This window comes from Rhodnius prolixus, unplaced genomic scaffold (genome assembly GCF_049639745.1).
Source record: "Rhodnius prolixus isolate KJV_2025 unplaced genomic scaffold, Rpr scaffold_48, whole genome shotgun sequence".
In the NCBI taxonomy this organism is placed as follows: Eukaryota; Metazoa; Arthropoda; class Insecta; order Hemiptera; family Reduviidae; genus Rhodnius; species Rhodnius prolixus.
Window position 1 is genome coordinate 96,272 of NW_027411641.1, and position 19,572 is coordinate 115,843.

The window sequence follows — 19,572 nt, forward strand, 5'->3', positions numbered from 1 at the left end:
CTATAATTAAATAAAATTTCGTTTAAATCTGTCCAGTACTTTACGAGATATTAAGAGTTAAATTTTGGTTTCGTTTGAAACAGGGAAATCATTAACTTCAAATATCTCGTTAACTATTCAATAGATTTTGTTTATATTTCACCTGTATGTGGAACTTTTGTCTATAATTGTATATAATTTCGTTAATATCTTTCGAGTAGTTTATGAGATATTTAGAATTAAATTTGGTTTCGTTTGAAACAGGGAAATATTTAACTTCAAATATTTTGTAAACTACTCAATAGATTTTTTTTATATTTTACCTGTACATGGAGACAGCTTTTGTGTATAATTGTATATAATTTCGTTAATATCTGTCGAGTAGTTTACGAGATATTTAGAGCTAAATTTTGGTTTCGTTTGAAACAGGGAAATCTTTAACATCAAATATCTTGTAAACTACTCCATAGATTTTGTTTATATTTCACCTGTATGTGGAGACAACTTTTGTTTATAGTTGTGAAAGATTACGTTTAAATCTGTCGAGTAGTTTACGAGATATTTAGAGGATAATTTTGGTTACGTTTAAAACAGGGAAATCATTAACTTCAAATATTTTTTAAACTACTCGATAGATTTTGTTTATAATTCACCTGTATGTGGAGACAGCTTTTGTGTATAATTGTATATAATTTCGTTAATATCTGTCGAGTAGTTTACGAGATATTTAGAGCTAAATTTTGGTTTCGTTTGAAACAGGGAAATCTTTAACATCAAATATCTTGTAAACTACTCAATAGATTTTGTTTATATTTCACCTGTATGTGGAGACAGCTTTTCTGTATAATTGTATATAATTTCGTTAAAATCTGTCGAGTAGTTTACGAGATATTTAGAGTTAAATTTTGGTTTCGTTTGAAACAGGGAAATCTTTAACATCAAATATCTTGTAAACTGCTCAATAGATTTTGTTTATATTTCACCTGTACGTAGAGACAACTTTTGTCTATAATTAAATAAAATTTCGTTTAAATCTGTCCAGTACTTTACGAGATATTAAGAGTTAAATTTTGGTTTCGTTTGAAACCGAGAAATCATTAACTTCAAATATCTCGTTAACTATTCAATAGATTTTGTTTATATTTCACCTGTGTGTGGAACTTTTGTCTATAATTGTATATAATTTCGTTAATATCTTTCGAGTAGTTTATGAGATATTTAGAATTAAATTTGGTTTCGTTTGAAACAGGGAAATATTTAACTTCAAATATTTTGTAAACTACTCAATAGATTTTTTTTATATTTTACCTGTACATGGAGACAGCTTTTGTGTATAATTGTATATAATTTCGTTAATATCTGTCGAGTAGTTTACGAGATATTTAGAGCTATATTTTGGTTTCGTTTGAAACAGGGAAATCTTTAACATCAAATATCTTGTAAACTACTCAATAGATTTTGTTTATATTTCACCTGTATGTGGAGACAGCTTTTGTGTATAATTGTATATAATTTCGTTAATATCTGTCGAGTAGTTTACGAGATATTTAAAGTTAAATTTTGGTTTCGTTTGAAACAGGGAAATCTTTAACATCAAATATCTTGTAAACTACTCAATAGATTTTGTTTATATTTCACTTGTATGTGGAGACAGCTTTTGTGTATAATTGTATATAATTTCGTTAAAATCTGTCGAGTAGTTTACGAGATATTTAGAGTTAAATTTTGGTTTCGTTTGAAACAGGGAAATCTTTAACATCAAATATCTTGTAAACTACTCAATAGATTTTGTTTATATTTCACCTGTATGTAGAGACAACTTTTGTCTATAATTAAATAAAATTTCGTTTAAATCTGTCCAGTACTTTACGAGATATTAAGAGTTAAATTTTGGTTTCGTTTGGAACAAGGAAATCTTTAACTTCAAATATCTCGTAAACCACTCAATAGATTTTGTTTATATTTCACCTGTATGTGGAGACAACTTTTGTTTATAGTTGTGAAAGATTACGTTTAAATCTGTCGAGTAGTTTACGAGATATTTAGAGGATAATTTTGGTTACGTTTAAAACAGGGAAATCATTAACTTCAAATATTTTTTAAACTACTCGATACATTTTGTTTATAATTCACCTGTATGTGGAGACAGCTTTTGTGTATAATTGTATATAATTTCGTTAATATCTGTCGAGTAGTTTACGAGATATTTAGAGCTAAATTTTGGTTTCGTTTGAAACAGGGAAATCTTTAACATCAAATATCTTGTAAACTACTCAATAGATTTTGTTTATATTTCACCTGTATGTGGAGACAGCTTTTCTGTATAATTGTATATAATTTCGTTAAGATCTGTCGAGTTGTTTACGAGATATTTAGAGTTAAATTTTGGTTTCGTTTGAAACAGGGAAATCTTTAACATCAAATATCTTGTAAACTGCTTAATAGATTTTGTTTATATTTCACCTGTACGTAGAGACAACTTTTGTCTATAATTAAATAAAATTTCGTTTAAATCTGTCCAGTACTTTACGAGATATTAAGAGTTAAATTTTGGTTTCGTTTGAAACAGGGAAATCTTTAACATCAAATATCTTGTAAACTACTTAATAGATTTTGTTTATATTTCACCTGTATGTGGAGACAGCTTTTGTGTATAATTGTATATAATTTCGTTAAAATCTGTCGAGTAGTTTACGAGATATTTAGAGTTAAATTTTGGTTTCGTTTGAAACAGGGAAATCTTTAACATCAAATATCTTGTAAACTACTCTATAGATTTTGTTTATATTTCACCTGTATGTAGAGACAACTTTTGTCTATAATTAAATAAAATTTTGTTTAAATCTGTCCAGTACTTTACGAGATATTAAGAGTTAAATTTTGGTTTCGTTTGGAACAAGGAAATCTTTAACTTCAAATATCTCGTAAACCACTCAATAGATTTTGTTTATATTTCACCTGTATGTGGAGACAACTTTTGTTTATAGTTGTGAAAGATTACGTTTAAATCTGTCGAGTAGTTTACGAGATATTTAGAGCTAAATTTTGGTTTCGTTTGAAACAGGGAAATCTTTAACATCAAATATCTTGTAAACTACTCAATAGATTTTGTTTATATTTCACCTGTATGTGGAGACAGCTTTTCTGTATAATTGTATATAATTTCGTTAAGATCTGTCGAGTAGTTTACGAGATATTTAGAGTTAAATTTTGGTTTCGTTTGAAACAGGGAAATCTTTAACATCAAATATCTTGTAAACTGCTCAATAGATTTTGTTTATATTTCACCTGTACGTAGAGACAACTTTTGTCTATAATTAAATAAAATTTCGTTTAAATCTGTCCAGTACTTTACGAGATATTAAGAGTTAAATTTTGGTTTCGTTTGAAACCGAGAAATCATTAACTTCAAATATCTCGTTAACTATTCAATAGATTTTGTTTATATTTCACCTGTATGTGGAACTTTTGTCTATAATTGTATATAATTTCGTTAATATCTTTCGAGTAGTTTATGAGATATTTAGAATTAAATTTGGTTTCGTTTGAAACAGGGAAATATTTAACTTCAAATATTTTGTAAACTACTCAATAGATTTTTTTTATATTTTACCTGTACATGGAGACAGCTTTTGTGTATAATTGTATATAATTTCGTTAATATCTGTCGAGTAGTTTACGAGATATTTAGAGCTAAATTTTGGTTTCGTTTGAAACAGGGAAATCTTTAACATCAAATATCTTGTAAACTACTCAATAGATTTTGTTTATATTTCACCTGTATGTGGAGACAGCTTTTGTGTATAATTGTATATAATTTCGTTAATATCTGTCGAATAGTTTACGAGATATTTAAAGTTAAATTTTGGTTTCGTTTGAAACAGGGAAATCTTTAACATCAAATATCTTGTAAACTACTCAATAGATTTTGTTTATATTTCACCTGTATGTGGAGACAGCTTTTGTGTATAATTGTATATAATTTCGTTAAAATCTGTCGAGTAGTTTACGAGATATTTAGAGTTAAATTTTGGTTTCGTTTGAAACAGGGAAATCTTTAACATCAAATATCTTGTAAACTACTCAATAGATTTTGTTTATATTTCACCTGTATGTGGAGACAGCTTTTGTGTATAATTGTATATAATTTCGTTAAAATCTGTCGAGTAGTTTACGAGATATTTAGAGTTAAATTTTGGTTTCGTTTGAAACAGGGAAATCTTTAACATCAAATATCTTGTAAACTACTCTATAGATTTTGTTTATATTTCACCTGTATGTAGAGACAACTTTTGTCTATAATTAAATAAAATTTTGTTTAAATCTGTCCAGTACTTTACGAGATATTAAGAGTTAAATTTTGGTTTCGTTTGGAACAAGGAAATCTTTAACTTCAAATATCTCGTAAACCACTCAATAGATTTTGTTTATATTTCACCTGTATGTGGAGACAACTTTTGTTTATAGTTGTGAAAGATTACGTTTAAATCTGTCGAGTAGTTTACGAGATATTTAGAGCTAAATTTTGGTTTCGTTTGAAACAGGGAAATCTTTTTAACATCAAATATCTTGTAAACTACTCAATAGATTTTGTTTATATTTCACCTGTATGTGGAGACAGCTTTTCTGTATAATTGTATATAATTTCGTTAAGATCTGTCGAGTAGTTTACGAGATATTTAGAGTTAAATTTTGGTTTCGTTTGAAACAGGGAAATCTTTAACATCAAATATCTTGTAAACTGCTCAATAGATTTTGTTTATATTTCACCTGTACGTAGAGACAACTTTTGTCTATAATTAAATAAAATTTCGTTTAAATCTGTCCAGTACTTTACGAGATATTAAGAGTTAAATTTTAGTTTCGTTTGAAACCGAGAAATCATTAACTTCAAATATCTCGTTAACTATTCAATAGATTTTGTTTATATTTCACCTGTATGTGGAACTTTTGTCTATAATTGTATATAATTTCGTTAATATCTTTCGAGTAGTTTATGAGATATTTAGAATTAAATTTGGTTTCGTTTGAAACAATTTTGGTTAAATTTTGCTTCAAATATCTCGTAAACCACTCAATAGATTTTGTTTATATTTCACCTGTATGTGGAGACAACTTTTGTTTATAGTTGTGAAAGATTACGTTTAAATCTGTCGAGTAGTTTACGAGATATTTAGAGGATAATTTTGGTTACGTTTAAAACAGGGAAATCATTAACTTCAAATATTTTTTAAACTACTCGATAGATTTTGTTTATAATTCACCTGTATGTGGAGACAGCTTTTGTGTATAATTGTATATAATTTCGTTAATATCTGTCGAGTAGTTTACGAGATATTTAGAGCTAAATTTTGGTTTCGTTTGAAACAGGGAAATCTTTAACATCAAATATCTTGTAAACTACTCAATAGATTTTGTTTATATTTCACCTGTATGTGGAGACAGCTTTTCTGTATAATTGTATATAATTTCGTTAAGATCTGTCGAGTAGTTTACGAGATATTTAGAGTTAAATTTTGGTTTCGTTTGAAACAGGGAAATCTTTAACATCAAATATCTTGTAAACTGCTTAATAGATTTTGTTTATATTTCACCTGTACGTAGAGACAACTTTTGTCTATAATTAAATAAAATTTCGTTTAAATCTGTCCAGTACTTTACGAGATATTAAGGGTTAAATTTTGGTTTCGTTTGAAACAGGGAAATCATTAACTTCAAATATCTCGTTAACTATTCAATAGATTTTGTTTATATTTCACCTGTATGTGGAACTTTTGTCTATAATTGTATATAATTTCGTTAATATCTTTCGAGTAGTTTATGAGATATTTAGAATTAAATTTGGTTTCGTTTGAAACAGGGAAATATTTAACTTCAAATATTTTGTAAACTACTCAATAGATTTTTTTTATATTTTACCTGTACATGGAGACAGCTTTTGTGTATAATTGTATATAATTTCGTTAATATCTGTCGAGTAGTTTACGAGATATTTAGAGCTAAATTTTGGTTTCGTTTGAAACAGGGAAATCTTTAACATCAAATATCTTGTAAACTACTCAATAGATTTTGTTTATATTTCACCTGTATGTGGAGACAGCTTTTGTGTATAATTGTATATAATTTCGTTAATATCTGTCGAATAGTTTACGAGATATTTAAAGTTAAATTTTGGTTTCGTTTGAAACAGGGAAATCTTTAACATCAAATATCTTGTAAACTACTCAATAGATTTTGTTTATATTTCACCTGTATGTGGAGACAGCTTTTGTGTATAATTGTATATAATTTCGTTAAAATCTGTCGAGTAGTTTACGAGATATTTAGAGTTAAATTTTGGTTTCGTTTGAAACAGGGAAATCTTTAACATCAAATATCTTGTAAACTACTCAATAGATTTTGTTTATATTTCACCTGTATGTGGAGACAGCTTTTGTGTATAATTGTATATAATTTCGTTAATATCTGTCGAGTAGTTTACGAGATATTTAGAGTTAAATTTTGGTTTCGTTTGAAACAGGGAAATCTTTAACATCAAATATCTTGTAAACTACTCAATAGATTTTGTTTATATTTCACCTGTATGTGGAGACAGCTTTTGTGTATAATTGTATATAATTTCGTTAAAATCTGTCGAGCAGTTTAAGAGATATTTAGAGTTAAATTTTGGTTTCGTTTGAAACAGGGAAATCTTTAACATCAAATATCTTGTAAACTACTCTATAGATTTTGTTTATATTTCACCTGTATGTAGAGACAACTTTTGTCTATAATTAAATAAAATTTTGTTTAAATCTGTCCAGTACTTTACGAGATATTAAGAGTTAAATTTTGGTTTCGTTTGGAACAAGGAAATCTTTAACTTCAAATATCTCGTAAACCACTCAATAGATTTTGTTTATATTTCACCTGTATGTGGAGACAACTTTTGTTTATAGTTGTGAAAGATTTCGTTAAAATCTGTCGGGTAGTTTACGAGATATTTAGAATTAAATTCTGGTTTCGTTTGAAACAGGGAAATCTTTAACTTCAAATATTTCGTAAACTACTTGATAGATTTTGTTTATATTTTACCTGTACATGGAGACAGCTTTTGTGTATAATTGTATATAATTTCGTTAATATCTGTCGAGTAGTTTACGAGATATTTAGAGTTAAATTTTGGTTTCGTTTGGAACAAGGAAATCTTTAACTTCAAATATCTCGTAAACCACTCAATAGATTTTGTTTATATTTCACCTGTATGTGGAGACCACTTTTGTTTATAGATGTGAAAGATTTCGTTTAAATCTGTCGGGTAGTTTACGAGATATTTAGAATTAAATTCTGGTTTCGTTTGAAACAGGGAAATCTTTAACTTCAAATATTTCGTAAACTACTCCATAGATTTTGTTTATATTTCACCTATATGTGGAGACAACTTTTGTTTATAGTTGTGAAAGATTACGTTTAAATCTGTCGAGTAGTTTACGAGATATTTAGAGGATAATTTTGGTTACGTTTAAAACAGGGAAATCATTAACTTCAAATATTTTTTAAACTACTCGATAGATTTTGTTTATATTTTACTTTTACATGGAGACAACTTTTGTGTATAATAGTATATAATTTCGTTTAAATCTGTCGAGTAGTTTACGAGATATTTAGAATTAAATTTTGGTTTCGTTTGAAACAGTGAAAATGTTAACTTCAAATATCTCGTAAACTACACAATAGATTTTGTTTATATTTCACCTGTATGTGGAGAGAACTATTGTCTATAATTGAATAAAATTCCCTAAAAATCTGTCGAGTAGTTTACGAGATATTTAGAGGATAATTTTGGTTACGTTTAAAACAGGGAAATATTTAACTTCAAACATTTTGTAAACTACTCAATAGATTTTTTTTATATTTCACCTGTATGTGGAGAAAACTTTTGTCTATAATTGTATAAAATTTCGTTTAAATCTGTCGAGTAGTTTACGAGATATTTAGAGTTAAATTTTGGTTTCGTTTGGAACAAGGAAATCTTTAACTTCAAATATCTCGTAAACCACTCAATAGATTTTGTTTATATTTCACCTGTATGTGGAGACAACTTTTGTTTATAGTTGTGAAAGATTTCGTTTAAATCTGTCGGGTAGTTTAGGAGATGTTTAGAATTAAATTCTGGTTTCGTTTAAAACAGGGAAATCATTAACTTCAAATATTTCGTAAACTACTCGATAGATTTTGTTTATATTTCACCTGTATGTGGAGACAACTTTTGTCTATAGTTGTGTAAAATATCGTTTAAATCGGTCAGATATTTACGAGATATTTAGAGTTAAATTTCGGTTTCGTTTAAAACAGTCAAATCTTTAACTTCAAATATCTCGTAAACTACTTGATAGATTTTGTTTATATTTTACCTGTACATGGCGACAACTTTTGTCTATAATTAAATAAGATTTCTTAAAAATCATTCGAATAGATTACGAGATATTTAGAGTTAAATTTCGGTTTCGTTTAAAACAGTGAAATCTTTAACTTCAAATAAATCGTAAACTACTTGATAGATTTTGTTTATATTTTACCTGTACATGGAGACAGCTTTTGTGTATAATTGTATATAATTTCGTTAATATCTGTCGAGTAGTTTACGAGATATTTAGAGCTAAATTTTGGTTTCGTTTGAAACAGGGAAATCTTTAACATCAAATATCTTGTAAACTACTCAATAGATTTTGTTTATATTTCACCTGTATGTGGAGACAGCTTTTCTGTATAATTTTATATAATTTCGTTAATATCTGTCGAGTAGTTTACGAGATATTTAGAGTTAAATTTTGGTTTCGTTTGAAACAGGGAAATCTCTAACATCAAATATCTTGTAAACTACTCAATAGATTTTGTTTATATTTCACCTGTATGTGGAGACAACTTTTGTTTATAGATGTGAAAGATTTCGTTTAAATCTGTCGGGTAGTTTACGAGATATTTAGAATTAAATTCTGGTTTCGTTTGAAACAGGGAAATCTTTAACTTCAAATATTTCGTAAACTACTCCATAGATTTTGTATATATTTCACCTGTATGTGGAGACAACTTTTGTTTATAGTTGTGAAAGATTACGTTTAAATCTGTCGAGTAGTTTACGAGATATTTTGTTTATATTTGTTGATATTTACGATAGATTTTGTTTATATTTCACGTGTATGTGGAAACAACTTTTTTCTATAATTGAATAAAATTTCTTAAAAATCTGTCGAATAGTTTACGAGATATTTAGAGGATAATTTTGGTTACGTTTAAAACAGGGAAATCATTAACTTCAAATATTTTTTAAACTACTCGATAGATTTTGTTTATATTTTACTTTTACATGGAGACAACTTTTGTGTATAATAGTATATAATTTCGTTTAAATCTGTCGAGTAGTTTACGAGATATTTAGAATTAAATTTTGGTTTCGTTTGAAACAGGGAAAATGTTAACTTCAAATATCTCGTAAACTACACAATAGATTTTGTTTATATTTCACCTGTATGTGGAGAGAACTTTTGTCTATAATTGAATAAAATTCCTTAAAAATCTGTCGAGTAGTTTACGAGATATTTAGAGGATAATTTTGGTTACGTTTAAAACAGGGAAATATTTAACTTCAAACATTTTGTAAACTACTCAATAGATTTTTTTTATATTTCACCTGTATGTGGAGAGAACTTTTGTCTATAATTGAATCAAATTTCTTATAAATCTGTCGAGTGGTTTACGAGATATTTTGTTTATATTTGTTGATATTTACGATAGATTTTGTTCATATTTCACGTGTATGTGAAGACAACTTTTGTTTATAGTTGTGAAAGATTTCGTTTAAATCTGTCGGGTAGTTTAGGAGATATTTAGAATTAAATTCTGGTTTCGTTTAAAACAGGGAAATCATTAACTTCAAATATTTCGTAAACTACTAGATAGATTTTGTTTATATTTCACCTGTATGTGGAGACAACTTTTGTCTATAGTTGTGTAAAATATCGTTTAAATCGGTCAGATATTTACGAGATATTTAGAGTTAAATTTTGGTATCGTTTGGAACAGGGAAATCTTTAACTTCAAATATCTCGTAAACCACTCAATAGATTTTGTTTATATTTGACCTTTAGGTGGATACAACTTTTGTTTATAGTTGTGTAAGTTTTCGTTTCAATCTGTCGAGTAGTTTATGAGATATTTAGAGATAAATTTTGGATTCGTTTGAAACAGGGAAATCTTTAACTTCATGTAAACTACTCAATAGATTTTGTTTATATTTCACCTGTATGTGGAGGCAACTTTTGTCTTTAATTGTATATAATTTCGTTAAAATCTGACGAGTAGTTTACGAGATATTTAGAGTTAAATTTTGGTTTCGTTTGGAACAAGGAAATCTTTAACTTCAAATATCTCGTAAACCACTCAATAGATTTTGTTTATATTTGACCTTTAGGTGGATACAACTTTTGTTGATGGTTGTGTAAGTTTTCGTTTAAATCTGTCGAGTAGTTTATGACATATTTAGAGTTAAATTTTGGATTCGTATGAAACAGGGAAATATTTAACTTCAAATATTTCGTAAACTACTCATTAGATTTTTTTTATATTTCACCTGTATGTGGAGGCAACTTTTGTTTATAATTGTATATAATTTCGTTAAAATCTGTCGAGTAGTTTACGAGTTATTTAGTCGTAAATACCGGTTTCGTTTAGAACAGTGAAATCTTTAACTTCAAATATCTCGTAAACTACATGATAGATTTTGTTTATATTTTAACTGTACATGGAGACAATTTTTGTCTATGATTGTATATAATTTCGTTAATATCTGTCGAGTGGTTTACCAGATATTTAGAGTTAAATTTTGGTTTCGTTTGAAACAGGGAAATATTTAACTTCAAATATCTCGTAAACTACTTGATAGATTTTGTTTATATTTTACCTGTACATGGCGACAACTTTTGTCTATAATTAAATAAGATTTCTTAAAAATCATTCGAATAGATTACGAGATATTTAGAGTTAAATTTCGGTTTCGTTTAAAACAGTGAAATCTTTAACTTCAAATAAATCGTAAACTACTTGATAGATTTTGTTTATATTTTACCTGTACATGGAGGCAGCTTTTGTGTATAATTGTATATAATTTCGTTAATATCTGTCGAGTAGTTTACGAGATATTTAGAGCTAAATTTTGGTTTCGTTTGAAACAGGGAAATATTTAACATCAAATATCTTGTAAACTACTCAATAGATTTTGTTTATATTTCACCTGTATGTGGAGACAGCTTTTCTGTATAACTGTATATAATTTCGTTAATATCTGTCGAGTAGTTTACGAGATATTTAGAGTTAAATTTTGGTTTCGTTTGAAACAGGGAAATCTTTAACATCAAATATATCTTGTAAACTACTCAATAGATTTTGTTTATATTTCACCTGTATGTGGAGACAGCTTTTGTGTGTAATTTTATATAATTTCGTTAATATCTGGCGAGTAGTTTACGAGATATTTAGAGCTAAATTTTGGTTTCGTTTGAAAAAGGGAAATCTTTAACATCAAATATCTTGTAAACTACTCAATAGATTTTGTTTATATTTCACCTGTATGTGGAGACAGCTTTTCTGTATAATTTTATATAATTTCGTTAATATCTGTCGAGTAGTTTACGAGATATTTAGAGTTAAATTTTGGTTTCGTTTGAAACAGGGAAATCTTTAACATCAAATATCTTGTAAACTACTCAATAGATTTTGTTTATATTTCACCTGTAGGTGGAGACAACTTTTGTTTATAGATGTGAAAGATTTCGTTTAAATCTGTCGGGTAGTTTACGAGATATTTAGAATTAAATTCTGGTTTCGTTTGAAACAGGGAAATCTTTAACTTCAAATATTTCGTAAACTACTCCATAGATTTTGTTTATATTTCACCTGTATGTGGAGACAACTTTTGTTTATAGTTGTGAAAGATTACGTTTAAATCTGTCGAGTAGTTTACGAGATATTTTGTTTATATTTGTTGATATTTACGATAGATTTTGTTTATATTTCACGTGTATGTGGAAATAACTTTTTTCTATAATTGAATAAAATTTTTTAAAAATCTGTCGAATAGTTTACGAGATATTTAGAGGATAATTTTGGTTACGTTTAAAACAGGGAAATCATTAACTTCAAATATTTTTTAAACTACTCGATAGATTTTGTTTATATTTTACTTTTACATGGAGACAACTTTTGTGTATAATAGTATATAATTTCGTTTAAATCTGTCGAGTAGTTTACGAGATATTTAGAATTAAATTTTGGTTTCGTTTGAAACAGGGAAAATGTTAACTTCAAATATCTCGTAAACTACACAATAGATTTTGTTTATATTTCACCTGTATGTGGAGAGAACTTTTGTCTATAATTGAATAAAATTCCTTAAAAATCTGTCGAGTAGTTTACGAGATATTTAGAGGATAATTTTGGTTACGTTTAAAACAGGGAAATATTTAACTTCAAACATTTTGTAAACTACTCAATAGATTTTTTTTATATTTCACCTGTATGTGGAGAGAACTTTTGTCTATAATTGAATAAAATTTCTTAAAAATCTGTCGAGTGGTTTACGAGATATTTTGTTTATATTTGTTGATATTTACGATAGATTTTGTTCATATTTCACGTGTATGTGAAGACAACTTTTGTTTATAGTTGTGAAAGATTTCGTTTAAATCTGTCGGGTAGTTTAGGAGATATTTAGAATTAAATTCTGGTTTCGTTTAAAACAGGGAAATCATTAACTTCAAATATTTCGTAAACTACTAGATAGATTTTGTTTATATTTCACCTGTATGTGGAGACAACTTTTGTCTATAGTTGTGTAAAATATCGTTTAAATCGGTCAGATATTTACGAGATATTTAGAGTTAAATTTTGGTATCGTTTGGAACAGGGAAATCTTTAACTTCAAATATCTCGTAAACCACTCAATAGATTTTGTTTATATTTGACCTTTAGGTGGATACAACTTTTGTTTATAGTTGTGTAAGTTTTCGTTTCAATCTGTCGAGTAGTTTATGAGATATTTAGAGATAAATTTTGGATTCGTTTGAAACAGGGAAATCTTTAACTTCATGTAAACTACTCAATAGATTTTGTTTATATTTCACCTGTATGTGGAGGCAACTTTTGTCTTTAATTGTATATAATTTCGTTAAAATCTGACGAGTAGTTTACGAGATATTTAGAGTTAAATTTTGGTTTCGTTTGGAACAAGGAAATCTTTAACTTCAAATATCTCGTAAACCACTCAATAGATTTTGTTTATATTTGACCTTTAGGTGGATACAACTTTTGTTGATGGTTGTGTAAGTTTTCGTTTAAATCTGTCGAGTAGTTTTTGAGATATTTAGAGTTAAATTTTGGATTCGTTTGAAACAGGGAAATATTTAACTTCAAATATTTCGTAAACTACTCAATAGATTTTTTTTATATTTCACCTGTATGTGGAGGCAACTTTTGTTTATAATTGTATATAATTTCGTTAAAATCTGTCGAGTAGTTTACGAGTTATTTAGTCTCAAATACCGGTTTCGTTTAAAACAGTGAAATCTTTAACTTCAAATATCTCGTAAACTACATGATAGATTTTGTTTATATTTTAACTGTACATGGAGACAATTTTTGTCTATGATTGTATATAATTTCGTTAATATCTGTCGAGTGGTTTACCAGATATTTAGAGTTAAATTTTGGTTTCGTTTGAAACAGGGAAATATTTAACTTCAAATATCATGTAAACTACTCAATAGATTTTGTTTATATTTCACCTGTATATGAAGACAACTTTTGTCTATAATTGTATACAATTTCGTTAAAATCAGTCGATTAGTTTACGAGTTATTTAGAGTTAAATTTCGGTTTCGTTTAAAACAGGGAAATCTTTAACTTCAAATGTCTCTTAAACTGCTGAATAGATTTTTTTTATATTTACCTGTATGTTGAGGCAACTTTTGTTTATAATTGTATACAATTTCGTTAAAATCTGTCGCGTAGTTTACGAGATATTTTGTTTATATTTGTTGATATTTACCATAGATCTTGTTTATATTTCACGTGTATGTGGAGACAACTTTTGTCTATAATTGTAAAAAATTTCGTTTAAATCTGTCGAGTAGTTTACGAGATATTTAGAATTAAATTTTGGTTTCGTTTGAAACAGGAAAAATTTTAAATTCAAATATTTCGTAAACTACACAATAGATTTTGTTTATATTTCACCTGTATGTGGAGAGAACTTTTGTCTATAATTGAATAAAGTTTCTTAAAAATCTGTTGAGTAGTTTACGAGATATTTTGTTTATATTTGTTGATATTTACGATAGATTTGTTTATATTTCACGTGTATGTAGAGACAACTTTTGTCTGTAATTGAATAAAATTTCTTAAAATTCTGTCGAGTAGTTTACGAGATATTTAGAGGATAATTTTGGTTACGTTTAAAACAGGGAAATATTTAACTTCAAATATCATGTAAACTACTCAATAGATTTTGTTTATATTTCACCTGTATATGAAGATAACTTTTGTCTATAATTGTATACAATTTCGTTAAAATCTGTCGATTAGTTTACGAGTTATTTAGAGTTAAATTTCGGTTTCGTTTAAAACAGGGAAATCTTTAACTTCAAATGTCTCTTAAACTGCTGAATAGATTTTTTTTATATTTACCTGTATGTTGAGGCAACTTTTGTTTATAATTGTATACAATTTCGTTAAAATCTGTCGCGTAGTTTACGAGATATTTTGTTTATATTTGTTGATATTTACCATAGATCTTGTTTATATTTCACGTGTATGTGGAGACAACTTTTGTCTATAATTGTAAAAAATTTCGTTTAAATCTGTCGAGTAGTTTACGAGATATTTAGAATTAAATTTTGGTTTCGTTTGAAACAGGAAAAATTTTAACTTCAAATATTTCGTAAACTACACAATAGATTTTGTTTATATTTCACCTGTATGTGGAGAGAACTTTTGTCTATAATTGAATAAAGTTTCTTAAAAATCTGTTGAGTAGTTTACGAGATATTTTGTTTATATTTGTTGATATTTACGATAGATTTGTTTATATTTCACGTGTATGTGGAGACAACTTTTGTCTGTAATTGAATAAAATTTCTTAAAATTCTGTCGAGTAGTTTACGAGATATTTAGAGGATAATTTTGGTTACGTTTAAAACAGGGAAATCATTAACATCAAATATTTTGTAAACTACTCAATAGATTTTTTTTTATATTTCACCGGTATGTGGAGACAACTTTTGTCTATAATTGTATATAATTTCGTTAATATCTGTCGAGTAGTTTACGAGATATTTAGAGCTAAATTTTGGTTTCGTTTGAAAAAGGGAAATATTTAGCATTAAATATCTTGTAAACTACTCAATAGATTTTGATTATATTTCACCTGTATGTGGAGACAGCTTTTCTGTATAATTGTATATAATTTCGTTAATATCTGTCGAGTAGTTTACGAGATATTTAGAGTTAAATTTTGGTTTCGTTTGAAACAGGGAAATCTTTAACATCAAATATCTTGTAAACTACTCAATAGATTTTGATTATATTTCACCTGTATGTAGAGACAACTTTTGTCTATAATTAAATAAAATTTCGTTTAAATCTGTCCAGTACTTTACGAGATATTAAGAGTTAAATTTTGGTTTCGTTTGAAACAGGGAAATCATTAACTTCAAATATCTCGTAAACTATTCAATAGATTTTGTTTATATTTCACCTGTATGTGGAGAGAACTTTTGTCTATAATTGAATAAAATTTCTTAAAAATCATTCGAATAGATTACGAGTTATTTAGAGTTAATTTTGGTTTCGTTTGAAACATGGAAATCATTAACTTCAAATGTCTCATAAACTGCACAATAGATTTTGTTTATATTTCACCTGTATGTGGAGGTAACTTTTGTCTATAATTGTATATAATGTCGTTAAAATCTGACGAGTAGTTTACGAGATATTTAGAGTTAAATTTTGGTATCGTTTGGAACAGGGAAATCTTTAACTTCAAATATCTCGTAAACCACTCAATAGATTTTGTTTATATTTGACCTTTAGGTGGATACAACTTTTGTTTATAGTTGTGTAAGTTTTCGTTTAAATCTGTCAAGTAGTTTATGAGATATTTAGAGATAAATTTTGGATTCGTTTGAAACAGGGAAATCTTTAACTTCATGTAAACTACTCAATAGATTTTGTTTATATTTCACCTGTATGTGGAGGCAACTTTTGTCTTTAATTGTATATAATTTCGTTAAAATCTGACGAGTAGTTTACGAGATATTTAGAATTAAATTTTGGTTTCGTTTGGAACAAGGAAATCTTTAACTTCAAATATCTCGTAAACCACTCAATAGATTTTGTTTATATTTGACCTTTAGGTGGATACAACTTTTGTTGATGGTTGTGTGAGTTTTCGTTTAAATCTGTCGAGTAGTTTTTGAGATATTTAGAGTTAAATTTTGGATTCGTTTGAAATAGGGAAATATTTAACTTCAAATATTTCGTAAACTACTCAATAGATTTTTTTTATATTTCACCTGTATGTGGAGGCAACTTTTGTTTATAATTGTATATAATTTCGTTAAAATCTGTCGAGTAGTTTATGAGTTATTTAGTCTTAAATACCGGTTTCGTTTAAAACAGTGAAATCTTTAACTTCAAATATCTCGTAAACTACATGATAGATTTTGTTTATATTTTAACTGTACATGGAGACAATTTTTGTCTATGATTGTATATAATTTCGTTAATATCTGTCGAGTGGTTTACCAGATATTTAGAGTTAAATTTTGGTTTCGTTTGAAACAGGGAAATATTTAACTTCAAATATCATGTAAACTACTCAATAGATTTTGTTTATATTTCACCTGTATATGAAGACAACTTTTGTCTATAATTGTATACAATTTCGTTAAAATCTGTCGATTAGTTTACGAGTTATTTAGAGTTAAATTTCGGTTTCGTTTAAAACAGGGAAATCTTTAACTTCAAATGTCTCTTAAACTGCTGAATAGATTTTTTTTATATTTACCTGTATGTGGAGGCAACTTTTGTTTATAATTGTAAAAAATTTCGTTTAAATCTGTCGAGTAGTTTACGAGATATTTAGAATTAAATTTTGGTTTCGTTTGAAACAGGAAAAATTTTAACTTCAAATATTTCGTAAACTACACAATAGATTTTGTTTATATTTCACCTGTATGTGGAGAGAACTTTTGTCTATAATTGAATAAAGTTTCTTAAAAATCTGTTGAGTAGTTTACGAGATATTTTGTTTATATTTGTTGATATTTACGATAAATTTGTTTATATTTCACGTGTATGTGGAGACAACTTTTGTCTGTAATTGAATAAAATTTCTTAAAATTCTGTCGAGTAGTTTACGAGATATTTAGAGGATAATTTTGGTTACGTTTAAAACAGGAAATCATTAACATCAAATATTTTGTAAACTACTCAATAGATTTTTTTTTATATTTCACCGGTATGTGGAGACAACTTTTGTCTATAATTGTATATAATTTCGTTAATATCTGTCGAGTAGTTTACGAGATATTTAGAGCTAAATTTTGGTTTCGTTTGAAAAAGGGAAATCTTTAGCATCAAATATCTTGTAAACTACTCAATAGATTTTGATTATATTTCACCTGTATGTGGAGACAGCTTTTCTGTATAATTGTATATAATTTCGTTAATATCTGTCGAGTAGTTTACGAGATATTTAGAGTTAAATTTTGGTTTCGTTTGAAACAGGGAAATCTTTAACATCAAATATCTTGTAAACTACTCAATAGATTTTGATTATATTTCACATATATGTAGAGACAACTTTGGTCTATAATTAAATAAAATTTCGTTTAAATCTGTCCAGTACTTTACGAGATATTAAGAGTTAAATTTTGGTTTCGTTTGAAACAGGGAAATCATTAACTTCAAATATCTCGTAAACTATTCAATAGATTTTGTTTATATTTCACCTGTATGTGGAGAGAACTTTTGTCTATAATTGAATAAAATTTCTTAAAAATCATTCGAATAGATTACGAGTTATTTAGAGTTAATTTTGGTTTCGTTTGAAACATGGAAATCATTAACTTCAAATGTCTCGTAAACTGCACAATAGATTTTGTTTATATTTCACCTGTATGTGGAGGTAACTTTTGTCTATAATTGTATATAATGTCGTTAAAATCTGACGAGTAGTTTACGAGATATTTAGAGGTAAATTTTGGTATCGTTTGGAACAGGGAAATCTTTAACTTCAAATATCTCGTAAACCACTCAATAGATTTTGTTTATATTTGACCTTTAGGTGGATACAACTTTTGTTTATAGTTGTGTAAGTTTTCGTTTAAATCTGTCGAGTAGTTTATGAGATATTTAGAGATAAATTTTGGATTCGTTTGAAACAAGGAAATCTTTAACTTCATGTAAACTACTCAATAGATTTTGTTTATATTTCACCTGTATGTGGAGGCAACTTTTGTCTTTAATTGTATATAATTTCGTTAAAATCTGACGAGTAGTTTACGAGATATTTAGAGTTAAATTTTGGTTTCGTTTGTAACAAGGAAATCTTTAACTTCAAATATCTCGTAAACCACTCAATAGATTTTGTTTATATTTGACCTTTAGGTGGATACAACTTTTGTTGATGGTTGTGTAAGTTTTCGTTTAAATCTGTCGAGTAGTTTATGAGATATTTAGAGTTAAATTTTGGTTTCGTTTGAAACAGGGAAATATTTAACTTCAAATATCATGTAAACTACTCAATAGATTTTGTTTATATTTCATCTGTATATGAAGACAACTATTGTCTATAATTGTATACAATTTCGTTAAAATCTGTCGATTAGTTTACGAGTTATTTAGAGTTAAATTTCGGTTTCGTTTAAAACAGGGAAATCTTTAACTTCAAATGTGTCTTAAACTGCTGAATAGATTTTTTTTATATTTCACCTGTACGTGGAGGCAACTTTTGTTTATAATTGTATACAATTTCGTTAAAATCTGTCGAGTAGTTTAGGAGTTATTTAGAGTTAAATTTTGGTTTCGTTTGGAACAAGGAAATCATTAACTTCAAATATCTCGTAAACTACTCGATAGATTTTCTTTATATTTCACCTGTATGTGGAGAGAACTTTTGTTTATAGTTGTGAAAGATTTCTTTTAAATCTGTCAAGTAGTTTACGAGATATTTTGTTTATATTTGTTGATATTTACCATAGATCTTGTTTATATTTCACGTGTATGTGGAGACAACTTTTGTCTATAATTGTAAAAAATTTCGTTTAAATCTGTGGAGTAGTTTACGAGATATTTAGAATTAAATTTTGGTTTCGTTTGAAACAGGAAAAATTTTAACTTCAAATATCTCGTAAACTACACAATAGATTTTGTTTATATTTCACCTGTATGTGGAGACAACTTTTGTCTGTAATTGAATAAAATTTCTTAAAATTCTGTCGAGTAGTTTACGAGATATTTAGAGGATAATTTTGGTTACGTTTAAAACAGGGAAATCAT